The following is a 13,790-nucleotide window of genomic DNA, read 5'->3' as shown; positions in this document are numbered from 1 at the left end:
CCCTGTGTATGTAGCTAGAGCATGTGCGCTCCTTGTTCTTAAAGCTTGGCTGCAGCAGTTTTCCTTAGTGCCCAAGTGCCTAGGACGAAGTTTTAATTTTTTAAAATGTATTAATGCATGCCAGTTCAATGCAAAATGTGTGCTTGTTGACTGATGCTCGTCTTTAATCTGCCTTGTGTGTTTGCTGATGTTATGTCAGTCTCAGCCTGATTATCTCTTCTGACTGCGTACTGAAAGGAAATGAAGGGTAAGGCTGAATGGTTCCAAGTGCCTAAACTTCTGTGCCGCCATAACAAGCAGTTACTGACTGCACGCCCTTTGCCTGCCTCCTCTTCAGTCAGTGCCCATCAGTATAAGCCACTGCAAGGCAGATTAGATGGAATTTTTACTTTGCATCTGGGGCATTTGGAGCACCTGCACTAACATGAGCTATAGTTTAGGCTTATGTGCTCGTCATCAGTGTGTGTTCTTAGCCTGCCTCGTTCAGTTACTGCAGCTCAGCTGATGTCAGAAGCTGAGCTGCCTGAGAACACGTGCTTCTGTCATGAGACTGGAAACGTGCTTCCTCATGTGTGCTACAGACATCTCGACATCTCTCCTGATTTTCTGCTTAGTTATGTACGCTGATAGGGATATGGAGTCTGTAGCAGGCTTTGGCTTCTCCTGTGGCTGCACTGCCCCCACTGCAGAAACTTGCTTCCTTAAAATCTTATGCTTTCCTTCTTTTAGTGAAATGGCGAGGAGAAGGTTCTGGAGAGCTGCCTTTCCCTGGGAGGACACTGAGCTCCTGTTGTCACAGTGGACTGGAGCACAGCCATGGACTGCGGGACCTGCCTCACTGCCTCTATGGATGGGAAGATTAAATTAACAACATTACTGGCTCAAAAGTCTTAACCTGGACAGTGCTGAAGGGAAGGAGCAACAGACTTGGTGAAAACAGTGTTAACTCGACAGGAACAAACTGTATGGGAGAGAAGGCAAACCACAGTCCCTCTTCTCATTGTAGCTTTTGCCTCTTGACAAACGTTAAACACATTTGACAAACCACTGTGCAATAGAAAGCCGGTATGGGACCGGAGCAGTGGCAGCACTGACAAATAAGTCTCCACTGACCTGTTGTGGCAGCTTGACCCCTCTGTTAGGGAGTGTTGAGGTAGCACGTGGCTAGAAGGCTGCTGGGATCACGTCAGGGGTTCTGCAGAAGAAGGTGAGGCTAGAGAAGACGTGCATGAGGCAGCACAGTGCATGCTGATAACATGGCTAAAAATGGAAAGGCCAGTGCGAAAACAGAGTATTCTGTCAGTACAGCATTTGTTGTAGTGCTTTTTTTTTTCCCCATTCTGCGTGGTTTTTGGGGTTTTTTTTGTTTGGTTGGTTGGTTTTTCATAAAAAGAAAATATTCCCTTGCAACTTGATTTCTGTGCTCTGTTCAGTTGCTGCTGCAAAACATGGAGGGTGGCTGGGGCAATGATGTGCCAAGAAAGTGTCCTGCCTGGAGAAAAGACCCTTGTGCTTTCACCAGGCGCTTCCGGCACTGACACCCGCACCCTGGGGAGAACCAGTGCAGGACATCCAGGAACAAAATGAATCGCATTCCTTCAGACGTATTGTGTTCCCTTGCGATACCTGCTACCAACTAAAGGAGAGATCCTGAGTCAGACTTTTTGAAATGCTTGCGTTGGAGTTCAGAAGCTACATAATGCCTAGCAGCTACCTGATGGCGGATAGGAGGAGGGAGGGCCGGAGCCAGTCTGGTCTGGTATAGTGCTGTCTGTACTGGAGCTGTCTCTCCCCCTGCATTCCCCCAACATCAGGGCAAGTGCTGTGCTCAGGTATTGCGTAGTCTTTGGATGGACTGCAAAGCAGCCAGATTTCATCTGCTTACACATCACCACGGAGCTTACTGCTGCTTCTGTCCTTGGCCTTTGTTGGGAGTTTACAGTACTGTTCCTTGGCAGAGCTCTCGTTCTCAATTATGTGAAGAACGGGTCCAATTTACTGTTTGAAGACACCTTTGGTATCTTCCAAAGGCCATTTTGGTTTTAGAGCCTGGAGGTTAATATTCACCAACGTGAAGGGTGACTGTCCGGAGAGGAGGTGGAATGTTATTTCAGTCTGTTCTTGCTAAATGTGGTTTGCTGTATTTGTGAAGAGCGGCTTGTCAAAGTTGTAATGCCTAGCTAGCTGTCTCCTCCCATTTGAAGAGATGAGGACCAGGCCAGGTGGACTTGCACAGCTGGCAGCTTCTACTGCTGCCCAGCCAAACCTGGAGCATGATGGTTCTTCTGCAGTTCCAGGTCTCATACTGGGGGTTGGAAATCAAGATTCGCTTGGCTAACTCTACAGCCATTCTTCGCTGGCGGCCTCGCACCTCGCAACACGACTTGGTGTCTGAGAAGGTTGTTGCCATCTTTGTGCCTGGAGATGCTGGATGGAGTCTGCAGTTGTTTTGTGTGTTGCATGTAGGCCAAGGAAGACTACAGTTACAGCTAAGATGAGGTCAGACTCGGGCAAAAAGCTCGTTGAAGCAGGCAGGAGGTGGAGCTGAATAAAACGGAGCCTGCAGTGTGAAATTTCCAGATCACTGGAGATGTTTGTGCCTTGAAAGCAGAGCATCATCAGGGCTGGAAGGGGCGTCATCTCATCTGTCCCCGGCCTGCTCAAAGGAGGGTCAGCCAGCGCAGGGCGGCCACATCCACTTTGGAGCATCTCCAAATATGGAGAGTCCACAACCTCTGCATGGTACAAATAAGCCGCCAGCAGGCTGAGCTGGGGTCTCCAGCCCCACCCCAGGTCCCTGACACCACTCTCACAAGAGAAAACATTTTTCCTTAGGTTGAGGTGGGATTCATAGAATCATAGCATGGTTTGGGTTGGAAGGGACCTCACAGATCACCTAGTTCCAGCCCCCCTGCCATGGGCAGGGACACCCTCCACTAGAGCATGTTGCCCAAAGCCCCATCCAACCTGGCCTTAAACGCTTCCAGGGAAGGGGCATCCGGAACCCCTCTGGGCAACCTGTTCCAGTGCCTCATCACCCTCACAGTAAAGAATTTCTTTCTAATATCTAATCCCCTCCTTCAGCTTAAACCCATTACCCCCTTGTCCTGTCACTACACTCCCTGATGAACAGTCCCTCTCCATCTTTCCTGTAGGCCTCCTTCAGGTACTGGAAGGCCGCAGTTAGATCTCCCTGGAGCTTTCTCTTCTCCAGGCTGAACAATCCCATCTCTCTCAGCCTGTCCTCATAGGAGAGGTGCTCCAGCTCTCTGAGCAGCTTTGTGGCTTTCCTCTGGACTCTCTCCAACAGCTTGATGTCTTTCTTGTGCTGGGGCCCCCAGAGCTGGATGCAGTACTCCAGGTGGGGTCTCACAAGAGCAGAGTGGAGAGGCAGAATCACCTCCCTCGACCTGCTGGTCACACGTCTTTTGATGCAGCCCAGGACATGGTTGTCTTTCTGGGCTGCAATTGCACATTGCCGGCTCATGTTAAGCTTTTCATCAACCAACACCCCCAAGTCCTTCTCCTCAGGGCTGCTTTCAATCCATTCCTCGCCCAGCCTATAGTCGTGCTGCTTGGGATTGTGCTGACCCATGCGCGTGACCTTGCACTTGGCCTTGTTGAACTTCATGTGGTTCACATGGGCCCAGCTCTCAAGCCTGTCAAGGTCCCGCTGGATGGCATCCCTTCCCTCCAGCGTGTCGACCACACCACACAGCTTGGTGTCGTCGGCAAACTTGCTGAGGGTGCACTCGATCCCGCTGTCCCTGTCGCCAACAAAGATGTTAAACGGTGCCTGTCCCAGTACCGACCCCTGAGGAACACCACTCGTCACCGTTCTCCACTTGGACATTGAGCCATTGACCACCACTCTTTGAGTGCAACCATCCAGCCAATTCCTTCTCCACCGAGTGGTCCATCCATCAAATCCATGTCTCTCCAATTTAGAGACAAGGATGTCGTGCGGGACAGCGTCAAATGCCTTGCACAAGTCCAGGCAGATGATGTCTGTCACTCTTCCTTTGTCCGCCAACACTGTAACCCCATCAGAGAAGGCCACCAAATTTGTCAGGCACGATTTGCCCTTAGTGAAGCCATGTTGGCCATCACCAGTCACCTCCTTATTTTCCATGTGCCTGAGCATAGTCTCCAGGAGGGTCTGTTCCATGATCTTGCCAGGCATGGAGGTGAGACCGACCGGCCTGTAGTTCCCTGGGTCTTCCTTTTTTCCCTTCTTAAAAAGGGGGGTTATGTTTCCCCTTTTCCAGTCAGTGGGAAAAGGCAGGTCCCGTGGACTTGTGCACCTTCAGGTTCCTTAGATATTCTCGAACCTGATCTGCTCTTACAGTGGGCGGTTCTTCATTCTCCCAGTCCTTGCCTTTGCCTTCTGTGACCTGGGCACTGTGGCTCAAGCACTTGCCAGTGAAGACTGAGGCAACGAAGTCGTTGAGTGCCCCAGCCTTCTCCATGTCCTGGGTAACCAGGTCGCCTGTTTCATTCCGGAGGGGAACCACATTTTCCCTCGTCCTCCTTTTCTCACTAACATGCCTATAGAAACTTTTCATGTTGTCTTTAACGTCCCTGGCCAGATTTAATTCTATCAGGGCTTTGGCTTTCCTAACCTGATCCCTGGCTGCTCGGACAGCTTCTCTCTATTCCTCCCAGGCTACCTGTCCTTGCTTCCACCCTCTGTAGGCTTCCTTTTTTGTTTGACTTTGCCCAGGAGCTCCTTGTTCACCCATGGAAGCCTCCTGGTGTTTTTGCCTGACTTCCTCTTTGTTGGGATGCATCGCTCCTGAGCTTGGAGGAGGTGACCCTTGAATATTAGCCAGCTGTCTTGGGCCCCTCTTCCCTCCAGGACTTTGTCCCATGGTATTCTACCAAGCAGATCCCTGAAGAGGCCAAAGTCTGCTCACCTGAAGGCCAGGGTAGTGAGCTTGCTGTGCACCCTCCTTGCTGCCCTGAGGATCTTGAACTCCACCATTTCATGGTCGCTGCAGCCAAGGCTGCCCTTGAGCTTCACATCCCCTACCAGGCCCTCCTTGTTGGTGAGAACGAGGTCCAGCATGGCACCTCTCCTTGTGGCCTCCTCTGTCACCCTGGCCAGGTGGGCTGTAGCAGACCCCCGCTATGATGTCCCCTGCCCTAGTGCTCCCTTTAATCCTGACCCATAGGCTCTTGGTCAGCTCCTCATCCATCCCCAGGTGGAGCTCCGCGCACTCCAGCTGGTCATTGAAGTAGAGGGCAATGCCCCCTCCTCGCCTGCCCTGCCTGTCCTTCCTAAAGTGCCTGTACCCTTCCATCCCAACACTCCAGTCATAGGAGCTATCCCACCGCGTCTCTGTAATGCCAATAAGGTCACGGCCTTGCAGGCGCGCACGCATCTCCAACTCCTCTTGTTTATTCCCCGTGCTCCGTGCGTTCGCGTAGAGGCATTTCAGTTGTGCCCCCAGTGAAGCTGACTTACTGGCTGGAGTGGCTGGGATTGTTGTGATGTATTCTCCCAGTGTTTCTCTGAGTCCCTGGCTCATCTCCTCCAGGCTTCGAGTGTGCTGCAGTGTGTCCAGCACGTCTCTGAGCAGTAGGCCGAGGGCCCTCACCAGCACCCCATCCCTCCAACCTGGGCACGTCGTCCCACAGCGTGTTGCAGGCAAGCCTGATGTTATCCCCCTCCCGCTTCGGGCCTAGTTTAAAGCTCTGTCGATGAGCCCCGCTAGTTCCTGGGCAAAGATTCTCTTTCCACTTTGAGAGAGGTGAATCCCATCAGAGTTCATTAAGGCTGGTGCCGTGTAGGCCGTCCCACTGTCAAAGAACCCAAAGTTGTGGCGTTGACACCAGCCACGGAGCCACGTGTTTATGGCCTGTGCCCGCCTGTTCCTCCCAACGGTGCTGCCCTCCACTGGCAGGAGGGATTCCCCTGTTCCAGTTCGTGCCCACTTCTTCATGCCTTTCCCCTCAGCGGGCTACAAATCCATCAGATCCCCACGGGATCTGCAAAGCTTCCGTGGCTACCGGAAGCTCGCCCACCACCTTCTGCCCAGACCACCAGGAGGAGTGCTCTAAAAAGGCAGGAAGAGCCTGGTAACTGATTAGTAGTAGTAGCACTAGTGCCTGATCTGAGCACAATTGTGGTTCAAGCCTCCCCCGAGGAAAAGGACGCGGATGCGTGCTGCCTCTTGGAGATGTCTGCAGGACTGATTTTCATTCAGAGCGAGGGCAGAGAGAGATGTGCTAACTGCCAGCATAGGAAGAGAGCCTGAGTGAGCCTTCAAAAATCGGACTCTCCTCATCCAAACCCACTAGGTCCGAAGCACTCCAATTGTGCAGCAAAACTAAGACACGTGCTAGATGACAGAGTTTATTAAATACCAAGCTGCAACAGAACACTTGGAATTAGATGCAGGGTAGTCGCTGCAAGAGGTGGAAGGCAAAGGTTTCCAGGCTTCACTCATCTCCCTGTGAGCACTCTGTTTCCTGGCACTTCCGCTGCTCCAGCATCATCTCAGCGCTAACTACATCGGAGGTTCAGCTGTGACTGGCGAAGGGCAGGAAAAGCAAAGGCTGCGTGTTAGTTTTACAGCAGGCTGGGCCAAAGGTGCCACTGGAAAGTGGATCCTGGAAATACAGCACTAGCGCACAGATCCAGATACCGAAAACCAAAGACTCAAACATGTCAACAACAAAGTTGTAGCCTATGGGCTACAGACACATGTGGAAAATGGCATTACATGGAGATATGGATCCACTTGTTGCAGTTCTTGTGTTATTTCTTGTGCAGTTCTTTCTCCCATCTCTTTTAGACTGCTCTGTTTGGCTCTGACCTACCATGGCAGTCCCACGCAATGCGGACAGCTTTTCTCACAGGTCCTGCTTTTTTCTCATCCACTGCCTGTGGTTTTTCGACTGCATCTCCAGCTGTTGAGAAATAATGTCACCAACTTGTAGGCAGCAAAAGAGAAGGAACTCAAAGAGAGAGCTCTAAAGTTACTCACATCTGTGGGAATCCGTAAGGTGGGGGGCCATCGAGACTGCATTTGTCACCTGCTTTTTCGTATGAAAATCTTGATGTATGGTGACCGGCTACAGCCAACAGGAAATTAGCAACATGGAAAAAAACCGTAGGAAAAGAATCATACTGGTTCCAGCAGAAAAAAGTCATCACCTCAAATCCACTGAGCAAAGCAGAGCTCACCTTTCTTCTTAGTTTACCAACTTGGCTGGCCACCTCCGAACAGCTGTTATTCATCTCTCCCTGGAAACTGAGCTGGGACTCTTTCTCTCTCTCCTTCTCTGCATATGCCTTTACCTTTGCCCGAGCTCCCTCCAGAAGCATCTTCAACCTGCACAGCAAATCAGTGAGGAAAGCGTGAAGCAAAGCAACAGTTGGCCTTTTTCACGTACTCTTACGTAAGCAGCACAGCCATGGCTTGCTTCATCTGTAGTGTGCTTGAATTGCAGGCCAGGAATTGCTGAGGACAGCCAGCACTGCAGTGCCAGTCATCACTTGGAAGGCCCAAAGTTTACCTGAACAGAGGAAGAAAAGACTTCCTTCCCTCCCAGGAGAACTGCAGGCCGCCTGATTTTGCAAGGCCTTTTGCAGCTTTTTCAAACCATAGGCTCAGGCACAGAAGCACTTTGCAAGATTGAACGCGAGGCTTGAATTTGCTCACAGACGGTTATGTACGTGCCTTTACATGAGATTTCAGTAAAGCTTGACTTCCACTCAACATGATACTTCTTTAAAGCACTAAAAAGCCATGCCTGGTACGTTCTTCCTTCAGCGCACTGTTTCTCCGCCACATTTCCTCCAGAAGCGCTTCTGATCGGCGTTTCATCTCGACCAGCTGCTTCACTTCCTTGCTTTCACTCCCACACTTTCAAAATAGGAAAGATACGTCACACACGGAGTGCTGGAACAGGATCCATATGCAGAACGTGCAGACAGCGTTCTCCACGAGGAAGATAACACGGACCTCCCAAGTGCAGTCTCCTCTTGCAGCTCTCAACCACAGATCTCTCTCCTGTCCACAGGACAGAGCCTACCCATCAAAGGAATGGGGCTAACGACTGCAAGAGCCCGCATATTGTCCACCAAGCAGATTCAAAATCCAGTAGCACCAGGGGAATGAGGCGGCGTATAGACCTTTCCCCTGAGGGTGCCCTGCCCAAAACCCTGGGGGGTTCTCCACAGCCCACCCCATCTTTTCATAGATTACCTGCCCACAAGAAATTGCAAGACTAAAACCAGTCATTCCCAGAAGCCGTTCATATACCTGCTGACGTTGGTGTTCCTTTGCAGTCCGTTTTGTCTGAAAGCCAGGTATCAAGTTCTCCGGGCCATTACGAGCCTACAGCAGCGTTAAAAGAAGAGAAAAGAACTCATGCTAGGACTTTCCCGACTGAAGGTCACACCTCGGGGCCTTTCTTCTTCTCTTGCCAGCATCAGTGCAACGCCACAGTTGCCTGCCCTGCAACGCCACCCAAGCACAGCACACAAAATACTGCCTATGGAGGTGTCATTCCCTTATTAGTTGCGGATTTTCTTCTCTGGAGGTCTTCTCGTTGCATTATGGACCCACACCCTCTGGCCAACGAATCCAGAGTCACTAAAACAGGAAGGTGACCAGAGTCCAGGCAAGTGAAGAATTCCTGTCACAGTCTGACGATGCCAGTCAGGCCTCCAGGATGAAGCGCTCTGCACCACCAAAAGAGCCCAAGGAAAGTCCGCAAGCAAAGCTACCAAATCCCTCTACTGCACGACTGTCTTAAGTGCTGCCTGCGGTCTCAACCTCGCAGCTGGTCGAAAGCAGCAAATACTGCAGCCAGTGCATTAGCGTCAACTCCTTGACAAAGACGGCGTTAAGTAGGACTTGCTACAGTCTCATGGGACAACTCCCAAAGCCAGAAAGCTGGGGAATGGGCCAGCAGGACTTTCAGAGCAGCCTATAGTCAGTAGAACAGAGGAACTGATCTCTCCTGGGCTGTCCGGGAAAACCTCATCTTAAGAGTGGAACTGGGCTCTGTAGCTCATGAAAAGGGAAGGCTCTGACTGCCTTACTGTGGCAGAGGCTTGCAGATCTTTCTGAAGGGCTTCGATGGTCTTGGCTTGTTGCTGGGCTGTGGCTTCCAGCCTGGCCTTTCCAACTTGGAGCCTGAAAAAGAAGTACAGGCGTTACCCCCGAAATCCACAGGAGCACAAATCCCCAAAGAAGCGTGTGAAAGAACCTCATCTAAACCAAAAGCGTGGTTGAAAATCATATACTATTGTCTCAGTGGCGTGCAAAACAGACAGTCCTATTTTCACACCATCACAGAAAGCGAGGCCTTGCTGCACTGTGTTACTTGCTTACCTTTGCATGCGTTCTTCCAGCTCTGGGATAGCCGCAGTTGCGGAAGAGGCGGCCAGAAGGCCCTGCAGGTTCCTGGAGGTGGTTAGTTCCCTCTTCTTATTCTTTATGGCCTTCTTCAGGAACCAGACATAACACTCAGTCCGGATATGCCGTTCTCTCAGTTCCTGCAGCTGTCAAACCACAACAAGAATCCCCGGAGTCAGCTTAGGTTTGATAAAAAGGAGTGGACTGCTTTGACTCTCACCTTGACTCTCGAAATGTGTGTTACTTCTTTGTCTTTTATACTGGCCCCTCTCCTATGTCTGCATTGATTTCCTACAGCATTTCCTAAACGCTGCCACAACACTCTTCCTCCTCCTCCTCTCTCAAGGACTCCCAACACTCTTTGTAGCCACTTGTTGGCTGCTGCAACACGGTTAGAAGCTCCTGCTCCTACAGTGACTTTGCAACTCCGTAACAATGATGACGTGACGAGGGAATACAAAAAAGCACCAGCGCAACACTCCACTATGCCTACTCTTTCTCTACCAGCACACCCTCAGAGAAAGAAGCAAATTCACCTTCCCCGTGACACTTGAGAAGCAGCTTTTTGGAAGGAATGCACGCACCCTTCCCCAATTAAGGACCAAGTGACTTCACAGTTAGTGACCTTTTTGATTGTAGGCGCCAGGCTTATAAAACAAGGCGAGTCGCTTACATGTCACTCAAGCTACTCCTGTTGCAAAGCTGCCTAGTGCACCAAGACCGCCTTAGCGCAAACTTCCACTGTTACTTCAAGCAGTGCAAGCAGGCGGGCATCAAAGGCAGCAGTGCTGTTCCCTCCCACCCTCATCGCAGCTAGCCACGCATGGAGCCACCCTGGGTTACACAAAACCCCCAAGAAAGGATCAGTTCCCGACTCGGATTTGCTACGAAAAAGGCCTGGGCCCCTGCCAAGAGACAGGCTTCCTCCGTACCTTAGCTGTAGACCTGTCCAGTTCCTTCTGCAACTGCAGCCGCTGTTCCTGCAGGTCCCTGCTGTAGCGCTTCTTAGCTGCCAGTGACGCTTCTGCCAGGGAGTTCTTTCTGAGAGCGTTGGCGAGCTCCTCCTGCAGCTGCCTAACCCATCTCTAAAGAAACGGTGTTCCATGAGCATGGAGAGATCAGTAAGGAGATGACAACGTGAGATATGCTTTTACTCATGCGATTGTATCATTAGATTGGTCTTCAGGGTGGCCAGCAGGTCGAGGGAGGTGATTCTCTCCTCCTACTCTGCCCTTGTGAGACCCCACCCGGAGTACTGTGTCCAGCTCTGGGGTCCCCAGCACAAGGAAGACATGGAGCTGTTAGAGCGGGTCCAGAGGAGGGGCACGAAAATGATCAGAGAGCTGGAACACCTCTCCCGTGAAGAAAGGCTGAGAGAGCTGGGGTTGTTCAGCCTGGGGAAGAGCAGGCTCTGGGGACACCTTATTGCAGCCTTTCCACATAGAACGATGGAGAGAGACTTTTTACCAAGGCCCATAGTGACAGGATGAGGGGCAACGGTTTTAAACTAAAAGGGGGTAGATTTAGATTGGACATAAGGAAGAAATTTTTTGCAACGAGGGTGGTGGGACACTGGACCAGGTTGCCCAGAAAAGTTGTGGATGCCCCATCCCCGGAAGCGTGCCAAGGCAGCCTGGACAAGGCTTTGAGCAATCTGATCTAGCGGAAGATATCCCTGCCCACCGCAAGGGCTTGGACTACATGATCTTTAAAGGACCTTTCCGACCCAAGCCATTCTATGCTTCTATGCCTCAGTGAATTCAAAGAGAAGAGATTTTGGCCACCACCAGAAGGCATCTGCAGACATCTTTCTCAGCTGAGCACATCTAAATCATTGTCAGCTCTTCATGAGGCTTTCTCTTTCCTAAGGCACAGAAAAGGCTTAGTATTCTCCTTGGAATATAGGCTGAGAGTCTGCGCACGTGCCTTTTTCCAACCTACTGTCCTCCCTCTTTATGCAGACCTTCTGCTTCACACGGGGAAGGAAATGAGGCCCAAAATACACTTCAGGTCAAGATTCCATAACCTCCTCTCAGCAGCACTCCAAAATTAACTCGGTAGCAAGAACAGCTCTCTGTACAATGACAAGCTCTATTTTCAGGTATCAGCATCAACCTCTGATAGATAGAGTCACCTGTCTATCGCTTTGACAATCCACTTGAGCTGAAGCATCCTGCTTTAGCTGAAGCTTTTCACTCTCCAGTGAAGAAATCTGAGTGAGCGAGAACACAGACAGACAGTGGGGAAAGGAATGCCTAGCAACACTGCAGCACCACACTGCATTTCAGCACAGGGGCCACAGAAGCATGACTTCTGCACGACAGCTGGAAGAGAAGGTACCTCAGAATCAAACCAGGAGTCATCATCCTCCTCGTCTTCTGCTCCTACTGCTGGGCAGACACCTACAAAGGAGGTAAGAAGCACGACGCTGCTGGGAGTGCTTATTTCACTCTGCTTTTCCCCATCGGCTTCACTCCAGAGAAGCTTGCAAAGGTAACCATTTAGTCCGCCAGGAAATTACCATTGCCGCGCTCCCCTGCAACGGACTGTGCACACGCTCCGTGTCTGTCCGCAGTTGGAAGCACCGCGCCGGCCGACGCTTTGTTAGGAGCTTCGGAATCCGTCTGGGTAATTCAAAAGACACACGTGAGAACTGGCACAGACTCCTTCTCGACCCGTTTCCACGCACAAAGTTCCCGCCTCAGCCAACGCGCGTAACGTGGTATCAGGCAACGGAAAGAACCAAAAGGGCAAACGGGGCCAGCGTGCTAGGCATCTCTGTTGAGCGGGGCTTTCAAAAGGGGCCAAAGTACACCTGCCCAAGATAGAGAGGACCTGGGCAGGAGAAGCCAAGCGTCTGGACTGTAGGCGCTATGGGCAACTATTTGACCCTGACGGGATCTGCAGGAGAGAGCGGTGTGGTGCAAAGCCAGCAATCCTCACAGCGCCAGCCTTGTAGGATTTCAGAGGATTGTAACCGCGGGAAGCTTTACTGCCTCATTCTTCTACTGGAAATTCAGCTGAAAGGCCAGCTGCTAGAAGACCCAGGTCATGAGCCTGACCTCCTTTTGTCCCTGTCCTAACTGAACAGCCTGCCTGCAGCACCGGCACGTCAAGGCCCCAGTTACGAGCGCGTGGCAGAAGCAGCAATAGAGGGAAACAAGCCCAAAAGCAAGCGAGCAGCGTGGGGCCCCAGTGCCTCCTTCAGAGAAGGGGAAGAGTGGCTGGAAAGCTGCGCGGTGGAAAAGGACCTGGGTGTGTTGGTCGACAGGCAGCTGAATATGACCGGCACTGTGCCGAGGCAGCCAAGAAGGCCAACAGCATCCTGGCTTGTATCAGAAAGAGCGTGGCCTGCAGGACTAGGGACGTGATCGTCCCTTTGTAGTGGGCACTGCTGAGTCCACCCCTTGACTACTGTGTTCAGTTTTGGGCCCCTCACGACAAGACAGACATTGAGTTGCTGGAGCGCGTCCAAAGAAGAGCAACGAAGCTGGTGAAGGGCCTGGAGAGCAAGTCTAAGGAGGAGCAGCTGAGGGAACTAGGGTTTTTTGGCCTGGAGGAAAGGAGGCTGAGGGGAGACCTGATTGCTCTCTACAACTAAACTGAAAGGAGGTTGTAGCCCGGAGGGTGTCGGTCTCTTTCCCCAAATAGCAAGTGCCAGGACAAGAGGAAACGGCCTCCGCTTGCACCAAGGGAAGTCTAGATTGGTTCTTAGGAAAAATTTCTTTGCGGAAAGGCTTATCAAGCCCTGGAACAGGCTGCCCAGGGAAGCGGTTGAGACACCATGCCGGGAGGTATTTAGAAGACTGTGTAGGCGTGGCGCTTAGGGACACCGTTTAGGGGTGGACTTGGCCCTGTTAGCTTTACGGTTGGACTCGATGCTCTGAAGGGAAGTCTTTTCCAAGCTAGAGGATTCTATGATTCTACCTCAGAATCAAAAGGAGAGTCGTCCTCTTCCTCTGCTCCTGCTGCTGGGCAGACACCTACAAAGGAGGTAAGAAGCACGACGCTGCTGGGAGTGCTTATTTCACTCTGCTTTTCCCCATCGGCTTCACTCCAGAGAAGCTTGCAAAGGTAACCATTTAGTCCGCCAGGAAATTACCATTGCCGCGCTCCCCTGCAACGGACTGTGCGCACGCTCCGTGTCTGTCCGCAGTTGGAAGCACCGCGCCGGCCGACGCTTTGTTAGGAGCTTCGGAATCCGTCTGGGTAATTCAAAAGACACACGTGAGAACTGGCACAGACTCCTTCTCGACCCGTTTCCACGCACAAAGTTCCCGCCTCAGCCAACGCGCGTAACGTGGTATCAGGCAACGGAAAGAACCAAAAGGGCAAACGGGGCCAGCGTGCTAGGCATCTCTGTTGAGCGGGGCTTTCAAAAGGGGCCAAAGTACACCTGCCCAAGATAGAGAGGAC

The sequence above is a fragment of the Grus americana genome, unplaced genomic scaffold (assembly GCF_028858705.1).
Source record: "Grus americana isolate bGruAme1 unplaced genomic scaffold, bGruAme1.mat H_5, whole genome shotgun sequence".
Classification (NCBI taxonomy): Eukaryota; Metazoa; Chordata; class Aves; order Gruiformes; family Gruidae; genus Grus; species Grus americana.
Note: the sequence above shows the minus strand (reverse complement) of the source record.